General features: G+C 41.2%; 2 long non-coding RNA genes across 3 annotated transcripts in view; one reads left to right on the top strand and one right to left on the bottom strand.

The window, feature by feature from the left end:
• LOC142599459 (uncharacterized) overlaps positions 1-21938 on the top strand; it is a 425989-nt gene that overhangs the window by 287589 nt on the left and 116462 nt on the right. The window lies entirely within an intron of this gene.
• On the bottom strand, positions 1545-21875 carry LOC142599461 (uncharacterized). 2 transcript variants are annotated; one of them, XR_012833025.1, is made up of 3 exons: positions 21636-21875; positions 3236-7352; positions 1545-1999 (listed from the first exon to the last, which is right to left on the bottom strand). It is a non-coding gene; the product is annotated as an uncharacterized LOC142599461 (long non-coding RNA). The 2 variants fall into 2 exon arrangements; XR_012833029.1 differs by having other exon boundaries at positions 6302-7352.

The raw sequence follows: 21938 nt of genomic DNA, 5'->3' as shown, positions 1-21938 counted from the left end.
GCCACATCTAGACCTCCTTCACGTCCTTCTTTTTAACAGGCAATGTCAGCCATATGTCAGTCAGTGCCAGCCAATGATATCAAGTCAGTGGTATCTCTTTGTATTCATGGGCGACCACCTCTGCTTTGGGCATCCAGCACAGGTTAAGTCAAACACCTCTGTGTTCTCTAGCCTCTGTCTTCATGTTGCTTCCAGTTTACCTACCTGAGCTGCTGGGAGCTCCACAACAGGCTATATCACATAACAGACTTCGTTAATACACTATAGTAAAGATGCAAAATGATTAATGGAAGTTGAAAAGTCAGAGCTTCTGCATGACTTATCCTTGTCGTTAACAATGGGAAAACACTGAGGAACAGACCACGGACTTAGAAGGACTCCACCTCTGGGTCCGAAGGGCAGCTGTTTGCTGATCAGCATGGTCTTTGACTTGGTTGGAGCCATTCTGATGGAGCCTCAACTATGATGTTCTAGCTGCCCTGGACTAAACTAGCTAGAGCAAAGAAAAAGAAGGACTCTCCTGTGCTCCCAGCAACCTTAGAATCCACTTTTTTGGCCCTTTTGATCCTAACATAAAAAGGGATCATGAGGCAGTGCTGAGAAGGATTAAAGCACTAGCCTTCTTGGTGGGATCATTTGCTTCCATGCAGAGGTGTCAAATGTTCACAGGTCAGAACACTAGCGTTTAATACCCAGGAGACTTCAGAAAGCAATTAAGATTCAAGCCCTAACAGACTCCAATCAGTCCCTGTTCTTAACTTCAGTTCTATGCCAGAGTAATTTCACTGCAATCAGGTGAATTACTTCAGTACTATGTTGCATGAGCAACTTCATCGCTTTAAATGGAATTACACTGGCGTAAAAGTGGTGTAATGTGGGTGACATGAATCAGGCCTCGTGTTTGCAGCAGCCTTGAATACACCAGTATTGAGAGGACCTTTGGAGCTGGGCCCAAAGCACTCACAAAAGGAGCTCCTGCTGTTCTTCCAACCCATAGGCAGTTCCCCGAACAAAGACCAATTATCTGAGCTTTGTGTGAAGGGGGTAGGGGACATGCACCAATATTCATAAATTAGGCAAGCCTGGTGTTTACTAAAGTGGAGGGCCTTCATTCCAATTAAAGTCTGTCTTCATTCCTTCTGTGAATTCTTAATTTCCTTTCCTTGTGATATTTGTCAGTTTTCATCTGTATATTACAACGTACTTCACAGAAGAGATGAAATATCATTGTTCCCCATTTACAGATAGAGAAACCAAGGCATAAAAAAGTGAAATGACTTGCCCAAGAGAATAGCCCCAAGGTCACTTGCTACCTAAGGTAGGGCTTTGCCCACATGCTGCCTCCTATTAACAATTCTGCTCACTTCTTCCACTGGTGTGCAATAAAAAGAATGGAAATTAGACTTTTTCAAAGGTTTTCTTGTACCACACCTTAAAAAGAGCTGCTGCAATTTTTTTATTTTTATTTTAAAAAATTAAGTAAATAGCCATAATATTACCAAACCTTTTAAGAACACTTTGAACCTATATGTTAGAATGTAAAGGATTCAGACAGAAAATTATAAAACATTTCAAATAATTTGTTTTATGTGAAAAGGCCAATTAACAAGGGAGAAAACTCCAGAAAGAATTTTGATAATGTCATTATATACAGTATAATAACAAGATCATTATAAGTTGTAAATATCATGTCATTATCCATTGTAATTATCTGATTACATTCACTTACATTAACTTTGTAATTAGATGTAATTTCACACTTATCAAGTAAAATAATTTCTAAGATGTATGGCAGTACAGATCCGTCTTTCTGTGTGCCCCTGGCTTGATCCCTGACAACAGGAGGATGGAGAAGTTCTGAGCAAGTGGTCCTTCCTCAGGACAGCAACAGGAATGCTTTTTCCCACATGTGAGAAAAAAAATTACTTTATCTACTCATCTTTAACCAGAAGGATGGGGACCTTAATAACTAACTCAGGAACAGCAGAGGTAAATGATCCTGTGCAACAAGAAAAAAAGACAAAATTTGAGTAGATAAGTCATTTTCATACAAGGCTAAGCCTACATTATATCATCTAATGAAAAGACAAGTTTTATTTATGAATATATTATTTAGAGAATGTTAAACTATGTTTCAAGGAACAGTGCCAACTTTCAGCTATAGTCTTAAATTCCCTTGACTCTTTGTCCTTTCTGACAAACTGTCATGACTGCTTTTCTGCTTTCCTGAAGGTACCCCACCACTGCATCCAAAGCGCCACAGTCAGAGCAGTGCCTGCGCAGGTGCAGTGGTACAGAGGTTACGAATAGCTGTGCTGGGTCAGCCTGAGGGACCCTCAGATACAGGACCCTGCCTCCAACAGTGACCGTCTTCATGAAGCTCTTACCCTTCTCCCTCACAGAGACCCACCAAGTCCCCAAGACCATCTCATCACCTCCTCCTGGCCCCAGCCATGCTGGCCTTTCACACCATTAGCAGGAGGAAGTTTGAGAGGGACCGGTTTCTCTTCCCTTGTCCTACCACGCCTCTGGGCAGGGCAACATCCGTTAGCACCTCAGACATGTCCAGGGAGCAGTGGGAGCTGTCAGGGTGCTCAGCACCCCCTCTAGTTACACACTTTTGATCCTGTGACCTTCCCCTTCCCTTTTCTCATCTGTCATTCCCACTGTTTCCTCCTTGTTTTCCTTTTCCTGCAGTCCTTTCTTCCTAAGGCCAGGGGAACATACACAGGGCTCACGTCTTTATAGCTCTCAGAAATCACAGGTTCAAGGGTACCCTAAGCCAGAAGAGGGACCCTCAAATGTAATTCCCCTTGACAAACTATTCTCTCATGATCTTGTCTAATCCTTCAAGCCAAGGACTGTTCGCATAACCACATCTTCTGGCAGTGCATCCCACTCTTTCCCTACATGAAAAAGAATTTCCTTCTTGATTGATTCCTCCTAGTTGTTGTATAAAGAGAAATGGAGAACAGTCATTTTCTGTTCAGCTTCTGTATTCCACTCAGGATCTATAAACCTCTTCAGTCATCTCTTTCTCAAGCAAAAGAGCTCTAGCCTATTTAACCGCTCCTTGTACAGAGCCATGCTCCTGTCATCCTTGTCCACCTCTCTCTTGCCTACTCCTACAAGATCCTTTGGGAAAGCAGTTCTTCACTGCTCATACATAGCACTAAGGCAGTTCTGTCTCTTCATTTGGCTTCCCTGTTCACTTCCCTAACCTCTTGAGATCTACCTTTCAAGGAAAGATCTGGTGTGTGATGTCCTTAGTCCTGGAATCTCCTGGGAGACAGTCATGTGGTTCAGTCTCAGCTGTGATGAGCATGGCTGGTCAAGTCTAAACACTTTGGAGATGTCGGTCTCAGTGAAAGACCAGAGTCCCTCTCTCCCTCCCAGGTGGAACCTCAGGAGTTTGAGGCAACTCAGTCTGTCTCACTTCTGCACACAGCAGACTTCCCTTCTTTATCTGAGCAATTCAAGGAATCAGAGACTAAACACAGACACAGACCAAATGCTTTGTTACAGTGAGATGATTTCTAGAAAAAAAAAATGTAGGAAAAGTCATGGCAAAATGGTTTACCTTTGAAGCTAACACCTTGCCACAATATTAAAAAATGGAAATCTATGCGGCAAATTTATTTTAAACTTCAAATAATACATTTCCTTCAGTTAGAGAAACTTCTTCACTTAAATTAACCACTTGGGAATTTGCCGTGTGTTAACTGTCTTTCAAACTTAGAAGAGGAGGTGATTCAGGCTGCCTACATGGAGACCTGGAGAGAGCCTGAAGCATAGCCAGATCTTAATTGCCACCTAATGGCACCTTGCCCTCTACCTTTGTGCCTATGTATTGATTACTTTCTATGATTTTATAATCACTAGTTCTTCTTTGGCATAGCTGTTTTCAAATCTCACTTCAGCTAAAGATGAGGGAAGCTGTTGGAGATGATGTAGGCAGAGTCTCATTATGTTGCAGGAAACAAAATCTCTTTATAGGGCTCCAGTTCAAAGCAATTACACAGGGCTTTAAACTTATACATCTGAATTGTCTCAACAAAGTAGGTAAACGAACAAAATACCTAAAGTAAAGCACACACTTTAGAGGTTTGGTAGTGCAAGTCTACAGCCTGTGTAGGCTGATGATATCAGTTAATGTGTCTATTTGCGAGAAATTTGCCCACACGCTGGTCTAGGAGCCTTTTCATTCTTTTTTCAAATGAAATTGAAATGCACTGATTGTTTAGATGAATCATTTCCCTCTCCTTGTTTTGGATTACATATCCTTTTTTTTTTTCCTCACCTCACATCTTCCTTGCTTTTGATGGCAAAGCTAACGTCAGAGCAGACAGAACTAGTCCAAGATTTCCCTAAGTGATATTTCTGAAGCAGAGCAGGTGCAGATGAGGAAAAAGGATCAGCCAATTTTTAAGAAGTCAGATGGCATTGTGCAGCAAACAGAAGGCAAAGGACTGATTTCAAAGCACAAAATCAGGTCCTTTTATTTATGTAGAATGCACCAATTCGCAGAATTTGAAATGGCTGGTTACAGAAATGTATACATTTGATCGTAGTTTAATTTTCCATGGGCTGCAATACCTAAATCAGGAGAGCTGTGAACATGGCATACAGGCTGATTCATTTCAGAAGAGTCACCTGGAGAGTTTCTTGCATGGAAGATATGGAAGACGCAGTTTATATTATCCAGTGAGAAATTTTATCATGAACTTTATTCTTGGAGCATTGTCTCTAGCTGTAGGGGGGGTGGGGTGGGGGGAAGATACTAAGCAATTTTGTCATAAGCATTTTTTACATATTTTGCCCTGAGTTGAGTTCTCTCTCTGTAAATTCAACAAAGTGCACCAAAACGAGATACCAGTTTATCATGCTTCTTTTGTAGTAGCCGTCCTATGACATCTGTGATGAAGCAGGCTTGCCAAAATGCAAATGTCAGTAACAGTGAAACATCAAGCTTACAGCTTCTCCGAGACTCTATAGTTTCATAGAAACCTCATGTTTAAATTATTGTATCAGCAAGATTACTCAAAGATCTAAAATTGTTCCAAATTTTCACACAATCCTTTACTCCAATACTTATCATGCAACACTAATTAAATACCAATTAAATATTTTGAAGGCTTTTTTGATAAAATGACCAGCTTTTAAAAAGAATGCCTTTCTACTTCTGCATTGCTCACCAAAATGCTACGGCTGTACAGAAAATCAGCTTAGCTGCATATACATATGTATGAATACATTGAGGTAAACTTCTAATTAACTCCTCAAGGCATAATTACCCTCAGAAAACATAGCGATAAGTAGACCAAGATAGTTACATGTCCTAAAATGCTGCTGTAGATTGGGAAAGTCATAATTTTATCCAAATAACCATAAGATTGACTTCCGCAAGTTATACCAAAGTAGAATTACAAAATAATGACTAGATATTAACGAGGAGATCCTGTGATGGTGATGTCAATGGCAAAGCTACTGCCATCTTCCGTGGAGCCAGGGCTTCACATAGGATTTCATAACTTGCTCATTCTAATTATTTAGAGATTTTTTAAAAAGTGAAAGAAAAAAGAAGATAATCACACAGTCTTCTGGTCTTTCGCTCCTGATGTTAATTCCCGATGTTAAGACAATTACACTCCGAGAAAGGATACAGTTTCTGCTGGCTGATTCCCACGGTTAAAATGGAGCTGCAGTGCCTAACCAGAGGTGCAAGCAGCATCAGTCAGGCCTCTTGACATCAAACCCCATCTCTGGAGTGATTTGGTACAGCATAAACTGCGGCCACGCAATCAGTCCAGCCTCCTCTCCTGACAGTAGAACCTGCCTTCACCAGGTGCCAGAGAGGTCTTCTCAGACACCACTTGCTGCAGTGTTCCCATCTCTGCCAGCTCCACTGCCTGGTGGACGCCTCCTCTCTGCATTACCTCTGAAAGAACCTTCCCCAGGACAGCGGTGTTTCTTCAGCGTGACACCATGGGAGGTTATTCCTACCTCTTTCAGAGAAAAGCTAAAAGACTGCCACTGATGGCTTTGCTATGAACCCTCTGCCACACATAGCTGCAGGTTTATTGTCCAGCTGGTACTCAATATTGCAGTCCTTCCTACCTGCACAGAGTGGATGTAAAATGCTATCCCTAAGATAATGCTGGAGAAGTCTGAGGAGCAGAGAGAGAAAACTGCACTGTTGCAATAAATAATCACAATGATAACAATTTCACTGTTCAGCAGACCACATACACACGTATTTAAAATCCAATCTTATGACAATACCTTGATGACAAAAGCTTACCAACATGTGCCACTGATCCAAATGTGGTTTTGTTCTCATTCAGTGGGTGCTACCTTCATCAAAATAGGTGGGTTTGGTTTGGTTTGGTGTTTTTGTTTTTTTTTTTTTTCATTTTTCTTCTTCTTTTCCTTTTGGTAAGCCAAGGAAGGCTCCTTTTTGTTTTCCACTGTCTTTGTGAATTGCTTCTCTCCACCACTTGGTAAGCCCTAAAGAGATTGGCAGGCTTGACAATTTTACTGCCAGTTTTCTTCTGCAGCTTCAAGCGAGGCCTCCTGTAACGTTCCCAGTTCCAGTCTCAGGATGAGCTGTTCAGGGATGAGCAATGTGGGAGTTAGGCATGTTCCTACCTGTCAGTCCCAGGAGCTCTTTGGCAGCCACAGTCCCTGGCAAGATCAGAGATTATTGCATCTGTGGGGAAAACCTACAAAAGCCAGCATTCAGCAGAGAATTCACTTTCTTAACTTCCAAAAAGAAGCTGGCAGAGAGCCTTCTGCTTCAGTAAACAGTTCCAATTTCTCATCTGAAGATTTAAATACTGGCAAGCTTAAAATACATTAAATATAGTGCACGCATTCACATACACGCTCACATACATCTTCACACAGAGACATGAGAACACTTCTAACAAAAATATTGCTTTTCATTTCATTCTGATATTTTTTTAATAGGCCATTTCAGGCATCAGACCCCTTTGACTATGTATCATTTCAGGAGCAGAAATTAAATATCCAGAACAGGAATAATGGCATCAGAACAATATTAATTCATTCTTCCCCAAGTCCAAGGATGTTTTCCCACACAGACATAGTATCGCCAGAATCTCTCTTCTTTCCTGGTGGGTAAGAGTTAGTCGAGATCTGGGCAGCAAAGAGAAGAAACTACCTCATGCAGGGTTTTGCTCTGCCAACCCACTTCCATGCGCACTAGCAGTTTCTAAACTGACTCAGCACCAACAGCTTTTACGATGCTCTCACATGCCTTCCCATACTGAGGAGTCTTCTTGCAGTCTAGCTCTTGGAGTCAGGAGATGACCTGAGAATCTCATTTTATTCTATAGTAAGAAAGAAAAAGTAGAAATATAAGAAAGAAAAGGTAACATTCAAAAAGGACAATTTTAGCCTGGTAAAGCCGCTCTCCTTCAGCTTGCCTGAGAGACTTCCAGAGACCACAGCCTAATTTCAGCTTCAGTAAATTTGGATCAGCAGCACATTTTGGTACCTGTCTGTCGGGAAGATATTGTCATAAGGTTGGCAGAACTAGGAGGAGTATACCAGACTTTGCCTTACTGGGATGGGACAAAGACGTGCAGATAAGGAAAACAGCTGTTCTGTTTCCAATAGGAAATCTTTATAATTTTCCCCAGTGGTTTTTTTTCAGATGACTGATCTACAAAACAGGCAAACCAGGGGGAAGGGAAAGAAATGAAAAAAGCACTTTACGCACAATATTTATCTCTCACAATGAGCAGCAAAATATTATTTTTTCTATTGTATTTCAATCAGATTTTGATCACTAACAAGTATTTAAAATGAGCATCTTATTTTAAAATATCACAGTAGCAGCAAACTGTAATTCTTACAGACATATCTTTCTTTTTCTGTTTAAAAATGAATAATATTGGCGTTTTCTACTTCAACAGTGCAATCTTTTTCATATTTTAGAGACATGTCAACAAGCAGAAGCTGCACTTAAATATTTTAGCATTCAGCACAATGCCATAACTGGTGCTAGATACATTTGTCACTGCTCCAAAAAATGCATGTGTATGGAGAGTTCATAAACATACATGGCAGTACTTCCCATGTGCTACCTAAATGGCACATAATGCAGTTTTTAGTACAAAAAAGGTAAATACATTTCAGCTTGAAGTAAATTGCTACATTAGTTGCTGTCCTTTCCTCCCTGCTCTGTTCCTTGCTCTTTCCTTCTCAAAAACAAAACAAAACTTTAAATTTTACATTTTTACTGTGAGGACAGAGTCCAAATGAGAACCCAAGCAAAAGCAACTACCTTTGCAAGAGAATGGAAATTAAGAACCGCAAGTTTGAATGCAATGCCTATTCCCCTTCACAGGATCTCCTGAGGTCTGTTTTCCATAGTAAATGCCAGGGACTGCCTAGATACCATCTTGGTTGACATTTTTTGAGAACCACAACTCCATAGACAGATATGTCTTTCTCTCCACTGTACTAGCTTCTCGGCCCTGCTGAAAGGTGTACCTATAACCAGTTGTAGAGCAGACACAACTCCACCTTGTGATTTACAGCAAAACCTTTTCAAACTGCTTTGTCAGCATAAAACACTCATGAACTGGATATCATTTCCTCTTGTTTGAAGATTAATTCCCTCTGCAAGTGGCATGCAGGTGTCATGAGTAAATGAGCATCTGCCTGTTAAAGGAGGACAGGATCTGGATTTGTCCGTACAAGGAAGGCAATTCTGTTGTGAACTAACTCTGTCAAATGACATTTCAGTGATGGTTCTTGGGCAGAAAGCAGTCTGCTGCCTAAACAACAGTTACAAGGCCATGCTAGAGATGGTGTTGGAGATGATAACCTGGAAAAAGTCATCAAGGGAAAAAAAAAAGAGGAAAAGACCAGTAGAGTAGGATGTGTAATGAGACCAAAATGAGCTCGCAGTGCATCACTGCAACCACCCAGTGCCATCTTTGCAAAACCAGGTAGGAGTACATGGAGCTGGGTGTTACTGAAGCTGGCACTAGTTTGCCTCCCCTGCGATGTTGTGCCCAATTCTCAACCGCTCACGATTCAAGGAGCGGTTCCCAGGAGAAGCACAAGAGCCACTCAAAGGGTGAAAAACGCATCTGAAGAGTGAGAACCTCCATCCAAAGGGGCCCTTGATGTGCCTTCCTGAACAAGGTGCAACTCCCACCCACTCCAAAAGGAGCGGTCATGGAGCTGCAGGCACCGGTGCTGTGTGTGAGGACCAAAAGAGAAAAAAGTCTCTTCTGGCAAACTCTCCTTCATATATCTACAGCACCTCAGGAATAAAGTACAAAACTGATGGGTAGCAGCACAAGTTGGAGGTAAAACACATTCGTTCTTATCCTCGCTATGTGCATCTTTTTTTTGAGTTAACAGCACAATTGGAGGATTCCTGCGGGAGCCGCCGCTCTGTCCCCAGGGCCAGGCCGTGGAATTTGCGTGGAATTTGCATGGCCAGGACGCGTACGCGTGCACGTCTGAGGGGGAGAGCCAGCTTTCTCGCCGAGAAGACGGCTGCTGGGAGAGACGGGAGCGGGAGGGGGCGGCGCGTTAGAGTGCTCGCTGTAGTCTCCTGGCTGGTTGCCAGCGGTACAGAAGTTGAGAAATCATTTGTCACGAGGATAAAAGCCAAATACATTGCTCTGGGTGAGATGTAACCTGACAAACAGTCTCCAGTGACTGACGCATTTGAACTACTAATACACTCTATACAAACGCCTTTTTCTGACAGCTAGCAATCATATTTTTTTGCTTAGTTTTTCTGCTTGTTCATGCTGAGCTTTCTGAGGTCCTAGATATCAGATTGCTCGGCGAGGAGCACCGGGCAGGAGGACAGTTCTCTGTCATGCTAGTTCCACACCACGAGTTCAGGAGGAAACAAACTATAAAAGAATTAGAAAACAATTTTTCAAAATCACTGTTCCCTGGTATCTCTCTCTTTCTTCTTTTTTTTTTTTTTTTTTTTCCCCAAAATGCCATACAGTCAGCTGGCCAGCAGGAACTTCATTTATAACTGTCAATTTAACAGTTCATTTATTTCATTGAAGCAGTGAGACACAACAGGGGTGTGGTAACCATGAGATAATCACACCTCTGGGGTCTTATGAGGCAAGGAGAAACAGCCAATTCTCTCTAATCCCACAGTGGTGTGATTAGTGCTCCTGATAGCTACAGCCAAGGAGGTTATGAGATAAATTGTGCATTTCATGTTCTAGAAAAAGAATTAAATTAAAGTTAAATGTTTAACCAGCCTCATTCAAGTTCTGTAATTCATCTTGATTATAGATATGCATGATAACGAACACTGATCCATATACATTTATCTACTTTAAAATGTTTGACAGACAATAGGAGTAGTCGTTTGGATCCAGAATTATACTACACATAGAAGGTATACCATATAGCTGCCCATCTGTCTACAAGCCTTATAGGCAGGGATCCATCAGCATGCTATCCAACAGCTTCTCTGGGCGTGCAATCCTCACATGCATATCCATACAAACTAACGGGATCCCAGTAGCAAAGAAACTGCCTTTTTCTCAGCTGTTATGGGTAAACCTTCTAATCAGTTTCATTTAAGCCTTATTGAATATCTATGATGTCGGCTATGGAAGGTCCATTCATCTCTCATATATGATGCTTCCAATCATATACAATGGGTAGTAGGATGCTTTCACCAGAAAACATGTAATGGGTATTTGGCAGATAGACAACGGCATCATGGAGGACAGAAATTACAGAATTAATGATCTCATCTATTAGGTCATATTGCTCATTTCCATCCTCCAGTGTTGTTGTCTGTAGTGTACTTTGTCCTATTGCATTCTAAAAAGGTTCACCGAAGAACACCGATTTATATTTAAAGTCAAATATTTTTAAAGAACAATTTTTATGATTCTTCTGAATGCTAAACCAATATTCCTTTATCATTGGTACTATATGAAAGAGCATATGTCAATGGTGTGTGGTTGATTCCTCTTGCTGTTTATTTCTCCTTCTCCTGAAATCTTGACTGAAGTAATGATAGCCCACCCTTGAGATCCTCTTCTGCACCTCCATGAGTAGTCATTGTCCTGGGGAGTTGTGGTGGGTTCACCTTGACTGGCTGCCAGGTACCCACCAAGATGCTCTATCACTCCCCCTCCTCAGCAGGACAGGGGAGAGAAAAATAAAATGGGGGGGGGGGGGGGGGAAGTGGGTTGAGATAAAGGCAATTTAATAAAGAAAAGCCATGTTGGAGCTGGCTGGAACTGGCTCCATCTGACCTGGGGGCAGGACGTGGTGTCTTCTCATAGAAGCCCCCCTCACTACCAAAACTTTGCCACGTAAACCTAATACAGGAGGCTGAAGACATGAATACCAGTCTCAGCCACAGTACAGGTGTCGTGCTTGTTTCTGAGGGCAAGGGCAGTGTATTCAGATTTACAAAGAGGACTTTAAAGTAAGATTGGAAAGACTAAAAGGTATCTGTGACTATCATATGTGTAAAATGACCCACTGCATTCCTCTGCGACAAAGCAAGTTTCCGCTATTGCGTGTCGCTCGGTTGGCCCATGCTGGACCTGACAGTCAAAAGTGCCTCCCCGGGCGGCTGGGGTGTGGAGGCACGCAGCGGGCAGCTCCATCAGAGCGCAAATCCTGCAAAACTTTCAGGAGCGTCTTTGAGGTTTGCTATCTCTGTGGACTGTCTCCAGGCAGACAGTCTGCATTTCTGACTCCTCAGGCTGCCGTGCTGCGAGCATCCTCAGGATAGGGAAATGGATATTAAAATTTCCTCGGCTGTCGTGGCAATTTCAGTTGTCAAAGTCTGATCTGACACCCCTCAAATCTTTTTAGTTAGTGCACTTGGAGACTGCTCATCCAGCCTGGGAAAGAGAAAGTGTGATCTGCGTACTCATAGTATTTCTTGAACACTTTCACTGTTTTTTCCTGTTCTTCCCATTTTCTTAATAGATCTGGCTGTGTAAGAGTGGACAAGAATGGATAATGATTTACTGCACAGAGATTTCTTTAACACATACAAAATGCCACATAGGTTTCTCCCAGGGTCCTGGACCTAACATCAGTTTCACTCTTGTTTTACAGAACAGCATAAAACAGCATAAAATCAGAGTTCTGGGTCAAAAGAAGGCTTCAGTCAGCTGAGGTGTCTCCCAGTTAACCCTATTCTGGATGGAAGAGATCTGATTTGTCTGTTGGTGATAGGGGTATTATCCTTGCAATTTAAACAAACAAACAAACAAAAACCAAACAAACAAACCCACAACCAAAATATCTATTTAAGTTTTCAGAATTTATTTTGTCATCATTCACCAAATAGGAAGTTATTTATTGTTAAGATCATCCAAAATTATGGTTGTTAGTTTAAGTCACTGCTAAAAGCACCTAGATCTGGTGGTTTCTTTCAATGGTCCCAGAGTGTGTTTCATGGCTGTGAACAAATGGGATGCAGATGTATTGTTTTAACCATCTCATTACAATTGCGATCCAACCCTTGGCCGCCTTCTAAATGGGATGGAAGATTTTAAACTTCACGGAGGGATTTCAAGCACTGTTGCTCTGCAGTGGACTCCTATGGAGCAGTACTGCAGCCCTAAGTCTGGTTTTCTCCCCACGCAGCTCAAGGGCAGCGCCGCCTCTTCGCAGAGCAGAGCTGCTGCTGAAATGTGAAGCAAACATGAGCCTGTATAAGTCACCTGAAATGTTATAATGAAAAGGTACGTGAAACATGTAGGTCCCCCTTCAAACAATATTTTGGTGATTATTCGAATCTCTCTGGGCTACTCTAAGTAGCGCAGGTCAGGCTGAGCCTGACCGGAAGAACATTCACCTACTCTGTAACAACGGTGCAAATCCCAGCGGCAGTATTTCCACAAGAGGGAATGCTTTGGAGCAATGCTGGTGTATTTCTGTTACTAAGGCAGGTTTGGGAGAACCAGCGCTTTGATACCTGGGGCACTCTGCAAAAATCAAAAGACTTCTTAAAAAAATTATTCTTCTTTCAAAATGAAAGAGAATTATAACCCTTTTGTCCTAATGATAGGGAAAGGGTTTTAAATTCCTGAGTGTTCCCTCCCTCTAGCCCCAAAATTTTTGTAGCTGCGGCACTGAATGCAGTCCCATTATTTTTAATGATATATCAGGACTGGGTAGAAGAATAGCATACCATATATCAAAAGCTACACCCTTGGAAATCACAGAGCTCTTCAAGAAGCCACCAACGGGTTAAACGGTGACCTGACCAATTTGCTATGGTTCATTTGGTCTATGCTAATTGTTTTAAATGCTCACTTTGTGCCATATTCTTTACTGCGCTGATGGGAAGTCAGGCATATTTCTTTAGAGCAGGGATTCAAGGATACATTTATATTGGAAAGACTTTTTCAGAAAAGTACAGGCACACCTCAGTAGTACTACATAAATAGTAATTAAGCTTCATCATTTATCCAGTTTAAGGAAATACATGAAATAAATACTTTTCAAATCCTTTTGCTTCGCTTGATTTTTCAATGTCACACTTTTTTCTCTATTCTTCTGAAATGCTTAAAGTCAGACTGTTTCTTTCCCATTACTAGGCTTTTGTGTCTGCCTGTCTGGTGGGTGGCTTTTTTTTTTATCCCTTCGGACCCTGACCTGGTAGTCATTATTTTGTCTTTTATCTTCATCTTCTTTCCCCTTTATTTTTCCTTCCTTATTTTTTTTTTTTATTAAACTAGTCAGCCTTGATATTAGTCTTCCCAAAGCTACTATCCATTACACTGTCAGCAAAGCAAGCTGCCTTACTGCAGGCCAAGTGTCAACAGAAGGTGAGGCAGAAAATCAGCCACAATCTAAAGCTAATTACCCTGCCTAGAAGTTAATTAAATACTTGTTAGGAGCAGCAGGGTAGATCCTAATTAAACTTGTCTAATAACAGTATGCTGACATACTCTGACACTGGGAATTCCTACAGGGTTTAAATAATTGTACAAAGGGCAATAATACCTGTCACATCATGGTGTGCAGGCAAACCCTGAAGATGCACATTTCTCAGTATTTTCTGTACTAATTTGCCACATATTGTGCACTTCACATGTGTTTAATTTACACATGTTTTAATTCTGGTGCCCTGGATCTTTCTAAATCCCTTTGCTATTGCTGATCTAAGTGTAAACCACTGCAAAGGGAGATGGTCACTAGTATTTCATTGTATCATTTAATACACTAAACCTGATAAAATCCTGCTGATGGTGATACCTCTGGGGTTACTTAAGTAAAGCTGTGGCCTTTTGTTTCAGATTTCAAGACAGTAGTGATTTTACGTGGAAGTGAAGAGGAGGGGAGAGCCTGGCACACCTTGCCAGCCTTCCCACATTCTCAAAGGGCCAAATTCTGCACCCACCTCCGGGCTGGGAATTTTAGCCTTGGCGTTTTTAATTCTCAGGAGTGCTACTGACAGAGACTTTTACCCCCACTGTTAAGCATGTCTTAAACCAACATCTCTTTAAATTGGTCAGATCTTCATTTACATTCAAAACAAAAGGAAGAGGAAATCAGTGAGAGGTGTAAGTGCCAGCTGAATTGAAGGGGAGAGGAGAGGAGAGGTGAAACGCAGGAGACGGGGCTGATAACAGAAAAGAACCTCTCTCTTCTGCTCATTTCCAGCCTTTTGACGGGCTGGAAATATTTTTCTTTCCAGACAGGAAAACACAATTTGCCATCGTTTAAAACAAATGAAGGGTCCCCACAAACCACAGCAGGGCTTTTGTCTAGTTGTTTTTAAGGGATCCTCTATGCCAGCGGTTTTAATGCTGGTTAAAAACCTGCCATTTGACCAGGTTCTGTTTTTCAACTGATGAGTTGTCACACTGCCTTGCGTGAGGGTTAATCCCCCATTGTGTCGCCTATGCCACCGCAAAGAAGGACGTAAACGACAAATATGCAATTGCTGATAAAGCTTGTCTCTTCTCGAAAAGCCCCGAGAGGCTGTGTCGCATGCTGATGGTTGTTTACCGCAGTAAAATGCTGAATGTCAATTTTAGGAACACAGTGTTTCGAAACTTTTTGCCTTTTCTCCCAGTAAATCAGTTCAATTTCTCACCGTTCCTTTACTGCCCCGGACTCAATCATCCTTTTTATTAAGGGGGTTAGAGCTCTTGGGTGGTAACTGGCCATGGATGCTCAAAAATAGATTTGATGTTCCCATCATTAGGCCATACTTCAAATGGCATGTCAGTGAAACTAATGAAATGGAGTGCTGTGACGTGAAACTAATCAGACATGAGACAACTTTAGAGGGGGGAAATAAGAGACCTGTGAAGATTTAAGCCAATCATAGTACTCTCGTTTTGCACCCTCTCCCTGAACAGCAAGGATTAATGGAAAGATGTAAGCACTCTGATCTTTTCTGGCGAGACTGTTGTAGAAATAATCAATTAACCTTGGGAGATCAAATTGACAGAGCTTAAGCGTGAAGTTATTTAAAATGCCAGATTATCTAGGCAGATGAATACATTTGTTGCAATACTAAAAGGAAAATGAAAGTATTTTTCCAAACTTCGTTTTTCTGAACTGATTTAACATTATTTCCCCAGGAGTCAACTCTGCCTTTTTCAGCGTGCACTTTAACACATTAGAACAAAATGAGATTTGATGTACTCCATAAAGAGACTAGTGATTTTTCTCTCTTCCTTCATGGAGTGGGAGGGTTATTATAGAAAATAGCTTATAGTAACCTCATGCTTTTAGCTCTTTACTTTTGTTTATTTGACAATTTGATTATTTGGGTTCCTGTCTTCTGTGGTGATTTTGGTTGGTTTGCATTCTGGCTAAATCATCTGCTGTTTCATCTATGGGGTAAGAATTCCTTTTGTCCTTAAAAATACAAAGAATGTGAAATATTTTATAATATCAGTTATTTTTATCAAATACAAGAATCCAGTCAGATGTTCTTTAAACAATCAATTTAACTTCATTTGGTCTGAAGAGATAGCAATTTTATTTTATTAAAATGCTTTGGGCTGTGTAATTCAGACTAACAACTTCTCTACTATTTTATCACTTTGTAATAAGAGGAGGACAGCATAAAGTTCTAGCAGCATCGGGCTGTAACTCTAGGCCCGTTGCTGCAAGCTTCAGCTGAGATCCAGCATGTAAGAATATGCTTAATGTAAGCACAGAAGCAAAGGCAATGCTTGTATGCTTGAAGGTAAGCATGAATACACACACAGGCTTAAATCTGTCCTTTAAAGAGACTTTGTGAACAACCCCATTGATTAAATGGGTACGGATCTATAATTATGAGAATGACACAAATTTTACCACGTGAATTTTAGATCAATTGTTTTGTTAAAGTGGAACAGGTATTGCATTTCATTCCCTCATTCATACTTTCATTCATTTAATCTTTTTGTTATTTTTTCTTTCTTCATTTATTTACAATGTTGCAGGAGTTTATATCAAATGCAGAAATTTAATTTGAGAGCTTAACTTGACTTTTACTAGCTGAATTTTTACATTTAACTCCAAGCTAAACAGAAAGTACAAATGCATTTAAGCCAGTAAGGAAACGTTTGCACACAAAGACATGCAGGCTGAATTGTAAAGGTATAGTGCGTAAACCAGCTCAGATGATTGACCAAATTCATCCAGCAGCCACACCAGTTTCAGAAATTGCCATAACCAACCATTTGTTCCCACACCAGCACTGGAGCTTACATAGTGGAATAAAGTAATATATTTACATACACCCCAATCCCAGGCAAACTGAGGCAGCTTATTTTAGCCAGTGCTAGTCACGATTTGAGGTAACTCGGTTGCCTTTGCCTGAAGCAGGGCTGGGAACATCCACTGAGCTCTTCTCCTGAGCTGCATTCCAGCTGGCAGTGACAAGCTGTTGAGAGTGCTGATGTGATCAACCAGTTCATCTGGCTCCAGAAAGGGCATCTGTCCATGCTCTCCTTCCTCCATTCCCTGACTATATACCTTCTCTTCACTCAGTCCTCCTCCAGACCATGATGCTGTCAGACTAAGAGGGAAGCAAGGACAGGAAGCAGAGGAAGCTCTTGGTGGGACTGGCGCTCAAGACAGAAGACAAAAGGAATGGGGGACAGCTAGGACCAAAAGCAACGTGTGAAGAAAGGGTTAGTTGTGAAGTAGATGTTTGGGGAAATTATTCTTTGAACTTGGAAGAACTGAGAGGAAAAGTCATTTGGAAGGTCTTGAGCTTTTACATATGGGCAGAAGTGCTAGAAACTGTCAGAAAAGGGATAGCTTTTATGGACAATGAGTCATTGAAAAGGATGACTACATATCACAGAAGCCACAAATAGACTATTGGCCAATCCCTGATTAAAGATACTCAACTCTCAACCAAATGCTTTCTTAATGTGTTTGTCAGTGAGCACATGTCCTTCTTCAAGCTTAGGACAGTGCATCAAACATGAATGACACTTTTCAAAGGCTTTCAAATAGTAGGATTCCTTTACAACACAGTATGGCCAGGACAATTCACGGCAGCAGAAAATCACTGGATGTCTTAAAATTGTAAGAAGGTTGCTTTGAAGGAGCAAGTGGGTTAGTAGCAAATCACATTTCTTCCAAAAGACAGAGCTGAAAGATCTGATTGAAGACTAGAATCCCCCATACTTGGAAACACTATCCTGGAAAAGACTTAACGGTCATGATGGGTAGCCAACTGAACATGAACTCTCAGTCTGCTACTGTGGTAAAGTAATAGTACAGCTCTTCAATTCATAAAGAAACAGGCATAGAAAGTAGGACTGCTGGGATTGCTTTTCGGATCCTCTGCCTGGTTGTTGTGTCTGCAGTTCAAGAACAAGGATAAAAAATTAGAGGGAATTTAAAGAAGAACCACAACAATGTTTGAAAAGTTGGAAATACGATTTTTTTTTAGTGTGCTGGTTTTGGCTGGGATAGAGTTAATTTTCTTCACAGTAGCTTATATGGGGCTATGGTTTGGATTTGTGCTGAAAACAGAGTTGATGATACAGGGATGTTTTCATTAGCAGTGAGCAGTGCTTACACAGAGCCAAGGCCTTTTCTGCTCCTCACACCACCCCACCAGCGAGGAGGCTCGGGGTGCACAAGGAGTTGGGAGGGAACACGGCTGGGACAGCTGACCCCAACTGACCAAAGGGATATTCCATATCATATGACATCATGCTCAGCATATAAAGGGCTGGGGGAAGAGGAAGGGGGGGGGGGGGGACACAAGTTCGGAGTGATGGCGTTTGCCTTCCCAAGTAACAGTTACGTGTGATGGAGCCCTGCTTTCCTGGAGACGGCTGAACCCCTGCCTGCCCATGGGAAGTGGGGAATGAATTCCTTGTCTTGCTTTGCTTGTACGCGTGGCTTTTGCTTTACCTATTAAACTGTCTTTATCTCAACCCACGAGTTTTCTCACTTTCACTCTTCGGATTCTCTCCCCCATCCCACCGGGAGAGAGTGAGCGAGTGGCTGCGTGGGGCTTTGCTGCCCGCTGGGGCTAAACAATGACATACAGGGAGAGAAATTCAACTTGTTTAACTGAAAAAAAAAAAAAAAAGAGAAGGTTAAGAAGCAACTGCCAGCAGTTTGAAAATATAAACACAAGGAGCAAAAATATGCTAATGGTGGGCTTTTCTGGCTAGAATATAAGTGAAAGAACCAGGATACAAAATTAAAAGGTGACCAACAGAGTTTAGGAATAACATACTTGTCCTTAACAGTAAATGTAATTAGCCCCTCAAACAATCTGTATGGTTGATTCTCCATCATTGGGTATTTTTACTCAATGTTTTATGGAATACTATCCCTAACACCTACATTCTACAATGCCTACATCCTGTGTTACACCAGTCGTCATAACAGCTGGCTGTAATAGCTCTTTCTGGCTTTACAATGTATGACACTTCTAATCGGTGATAAATGAATTGAAGCAAAGGACAACCTAACAAAACCTATTCTAGAAGAAAAAGCAACTACATAATTTCTTTTTTAGAAGTCTTTCATTGCCATCACTTGCCCTTGGTTTTTGAAGTTCACTTCTCTACCGACCTCAGCCCCTTGTATACTGAAGCACTGTTGCATAGTAAATGGTGCTAATGTGGGTTTTTCTGTTCAAAGTCCAGCTTTAAGATAATACAATGGAAATAATGGTCTTGCGCCTCTCCTGGATAATCTGCATTAAACAATCTCCAGCCACTGCCAACATGGCAGCACAAAGGGAGAGGAGCACAGCAAGCCCATGGTGCGTCAATGGCACAAAGTCCCTATGAATGTTCTGGGTGGTTTGTCCACTGATTCTTACTCAGCCAAACCCCTCTTCTGTAGTCCACCTTTACAGGAACCCTTGGTCTTCACTGTTCTTGGCAAATAACCACTAAAGGCAGCTGCCAAGGGGCTTGCCAGAAGGAATAGCAATGACTCGGGGAATTCTGCAAATTTTAAAAGCAAGACTGCACATCTCTAGCACATCCCACAGTCTTACAGAAGGAATTCCAAGTAGCATACATTGCAGAGGTTGAAGCCCTGCAGCTTGAAGGTAATGACTCTCTTCCATGCACGCAAGGGGAAAAACAATGTACGTCTTGAAAACGTATCCTTGCTTTGAAAGGGATGCTTGCTGCTCCCTTTCTTTTCTGTGCAAAGACGAGACAAGGCAAAGTCAGAAAGCAAACTGTGTTTTCTCGGCAAGACTCCACTCCAAATGCACCACAGCAGACCTTAAACTGTACGCACAGTCTCAGCATAATGGGTGATGGCCTGGCTAAAACCATCAGCATTACAGTGCTGCTTCAGCGTGTACACTGATTAATTGCAGTCAAATCCTTAGATGCATTAGGATCAAACTGGCTTCTGAATCAAGGAAAAATGCCTCTCCTGCCTCTATTTCTTTGACTATTACCATCTATTACAGCCTCAGGGAAGTGCAACCTGCCATCACATTTGTCCAGTGCAAGACTGATGGACTTTGCCCCAGCAGGTTCCTTTGGGATTATATTTAACAATTTAATACCTCTAATGCTGCTAAATGATTATTTTTCCCAAAGTAAATATAGTTTAAGGAGATGGAGAATTATATGATCGGTCTGTTTTCCCATGAAAACATCTGTTAGCATTTTTTCCTTGGATTTTCTGTTATTGTAGCACTAGAGCGGATGGTCTGTGAGAGAAAACCCTTATTCTAGAAAAGATAGCTAACATAAAAAGCAAAGGAAGTAATGGAAAAAATAGCAACAGCATTCATTAAAAAAAGCATCATTCCAAGCTTCTGTGAAACACATAGATGTAAGCATGCTACCCACTGCCCTCAGGCACCAACGAACAATCTGTGTAGCAAACACTGCAAGTTCAAATATTTTACAAAATCTTTAACTCACCTGTAGCTGCATGTAAAACCAGCAGAATGACACAGAAGTGTATCAGGCTAAGGAGCTGCTACCTGTGGCAGATTTGGTTTTTTTAAGATGTGTGGGGTCAAACACAGTTAGAACAGGAATTTAGGACAGAAAATTCCCTCCTGTTAGGCTCTTATACAACCTAAGTTTTCATGTCAAGAAAGGTAATACTTGTGGCACTTACCTTTACCCATCTACACATAATACCTGGGTGAAAAGTATCTGTAAAGCACAAATGTTGTCATCAACCTCAGTTTAATTTACAGTTATTAATTTCCTTTACTTTTGGATTGTAGGAAGCAAGTAATCAACCTTCTTGTGGAAGAGAGAACTTTGAAAACTTGCTTGTGTTAATTCAGTAGCTGGTAACATTCAGACATTTTGGAAACAAATCTAATGCTCTTTCAAACAAGAATTTAGCAAATAGAGCATACAAGGTAGCAATAATGTTTTACCTGTCAGACTTTTACTACAGGAAATGGGGCTTGGATGATGAGGAGAGAATACAGAAAACTGAAGAATGAAGGAAATGAATAACAAAGGGAGAAAACCAGGAGCAGGAGGAGAAAAGAGATGGTTAAAGGAGAAAAATGTTTTGCAAGGATACAAAAGTAAGGTAACAGCTAGTTAGTGAATAAAAGGGCAAGAATCCAAGTTCTGAAATAAGGAAGTGATGAATTAAGGCAACAAGAGAAAGTATTAGAACAGAGAAGTTTTAATATAATGTAGTTGGAAAGAAGACTGTAAAAAACTGTAAAGCATAAAACAGCAGCAGACAGAAGGGAATTAGAGGAGACAGAGAAGATGAAAACTGACAACAAAAAAATAGATGGCATGTGTCCATTTACTAAGCAGTCCACTGAAGGACGGAGGACTGGACAATAAAAAAAAAAAAAAAAAAACCAAACCAGTTTGGTTTTCCGATTCATCTATTTTACTAGATGACAAGAAATAGTAAACATGGACTTAAAATTAGGTGAGAAATAAATGGCTAGAAGCCAGGGTGCTTAATAGCCTGAAAATGCTACCTATCAATTAAGCATATTTCAGCTAGATTCCTAAAAAGACTAGCCTTATGCATTTTTGCTCTTCAGCTATCTGGCTCTCTCTCATCCTTACTAGCTCTTGCCAAGTCCAACCAAGAGTATCTTTGAGATGCTGAATGTTTACTTGTTTCAAGGAAACCAGCCACTACAAAAAGGCAAGAGATCCAAAGCAATCCCTACTCACCAATGACAGAAGATTGCAGTGCGCACAGATGTTCTCTCTTCTGCAACTAGTAAATAAACACCGCGCAGTTAATAAGCACAGATGCAGCACAGAATCACCCACAAGACATGCTGTCTCTTCTTCAGCTGGTACTTGGAGACAGAAGAGGGAACTGAGGAAACTAGTGATCTGTAGAAGGCTCATCAGGGACCGTAAAAAATCTGGGAAGTTGCAGAGCATTGTAAGAAATGCTGGAGGGAGGTCAAAATATAGTAAAAGTGAGTTAGTGGAGACAAACTGCAGCATGGAACATGGGGAAATAGA

This window comes from Balearica regulorum, chromosome 1, assembly GCF_011004875.1.
Source record: "Balearica regulorum gibbericeps isolate bBalReg1 chromosome 1, bBalReg1.pri, whole genome shotgun sequence".
Lineage (NCBI taxonomy): Eukaryota > Metazoa > Chordata > Aves > Gruiformes > Gruidae > Balearica > Balearica regulorum.
Note: the sequence above shows the minus strand (reverse complement) of the source record. Positions and strands in the feature narration are given on the sequence as shown.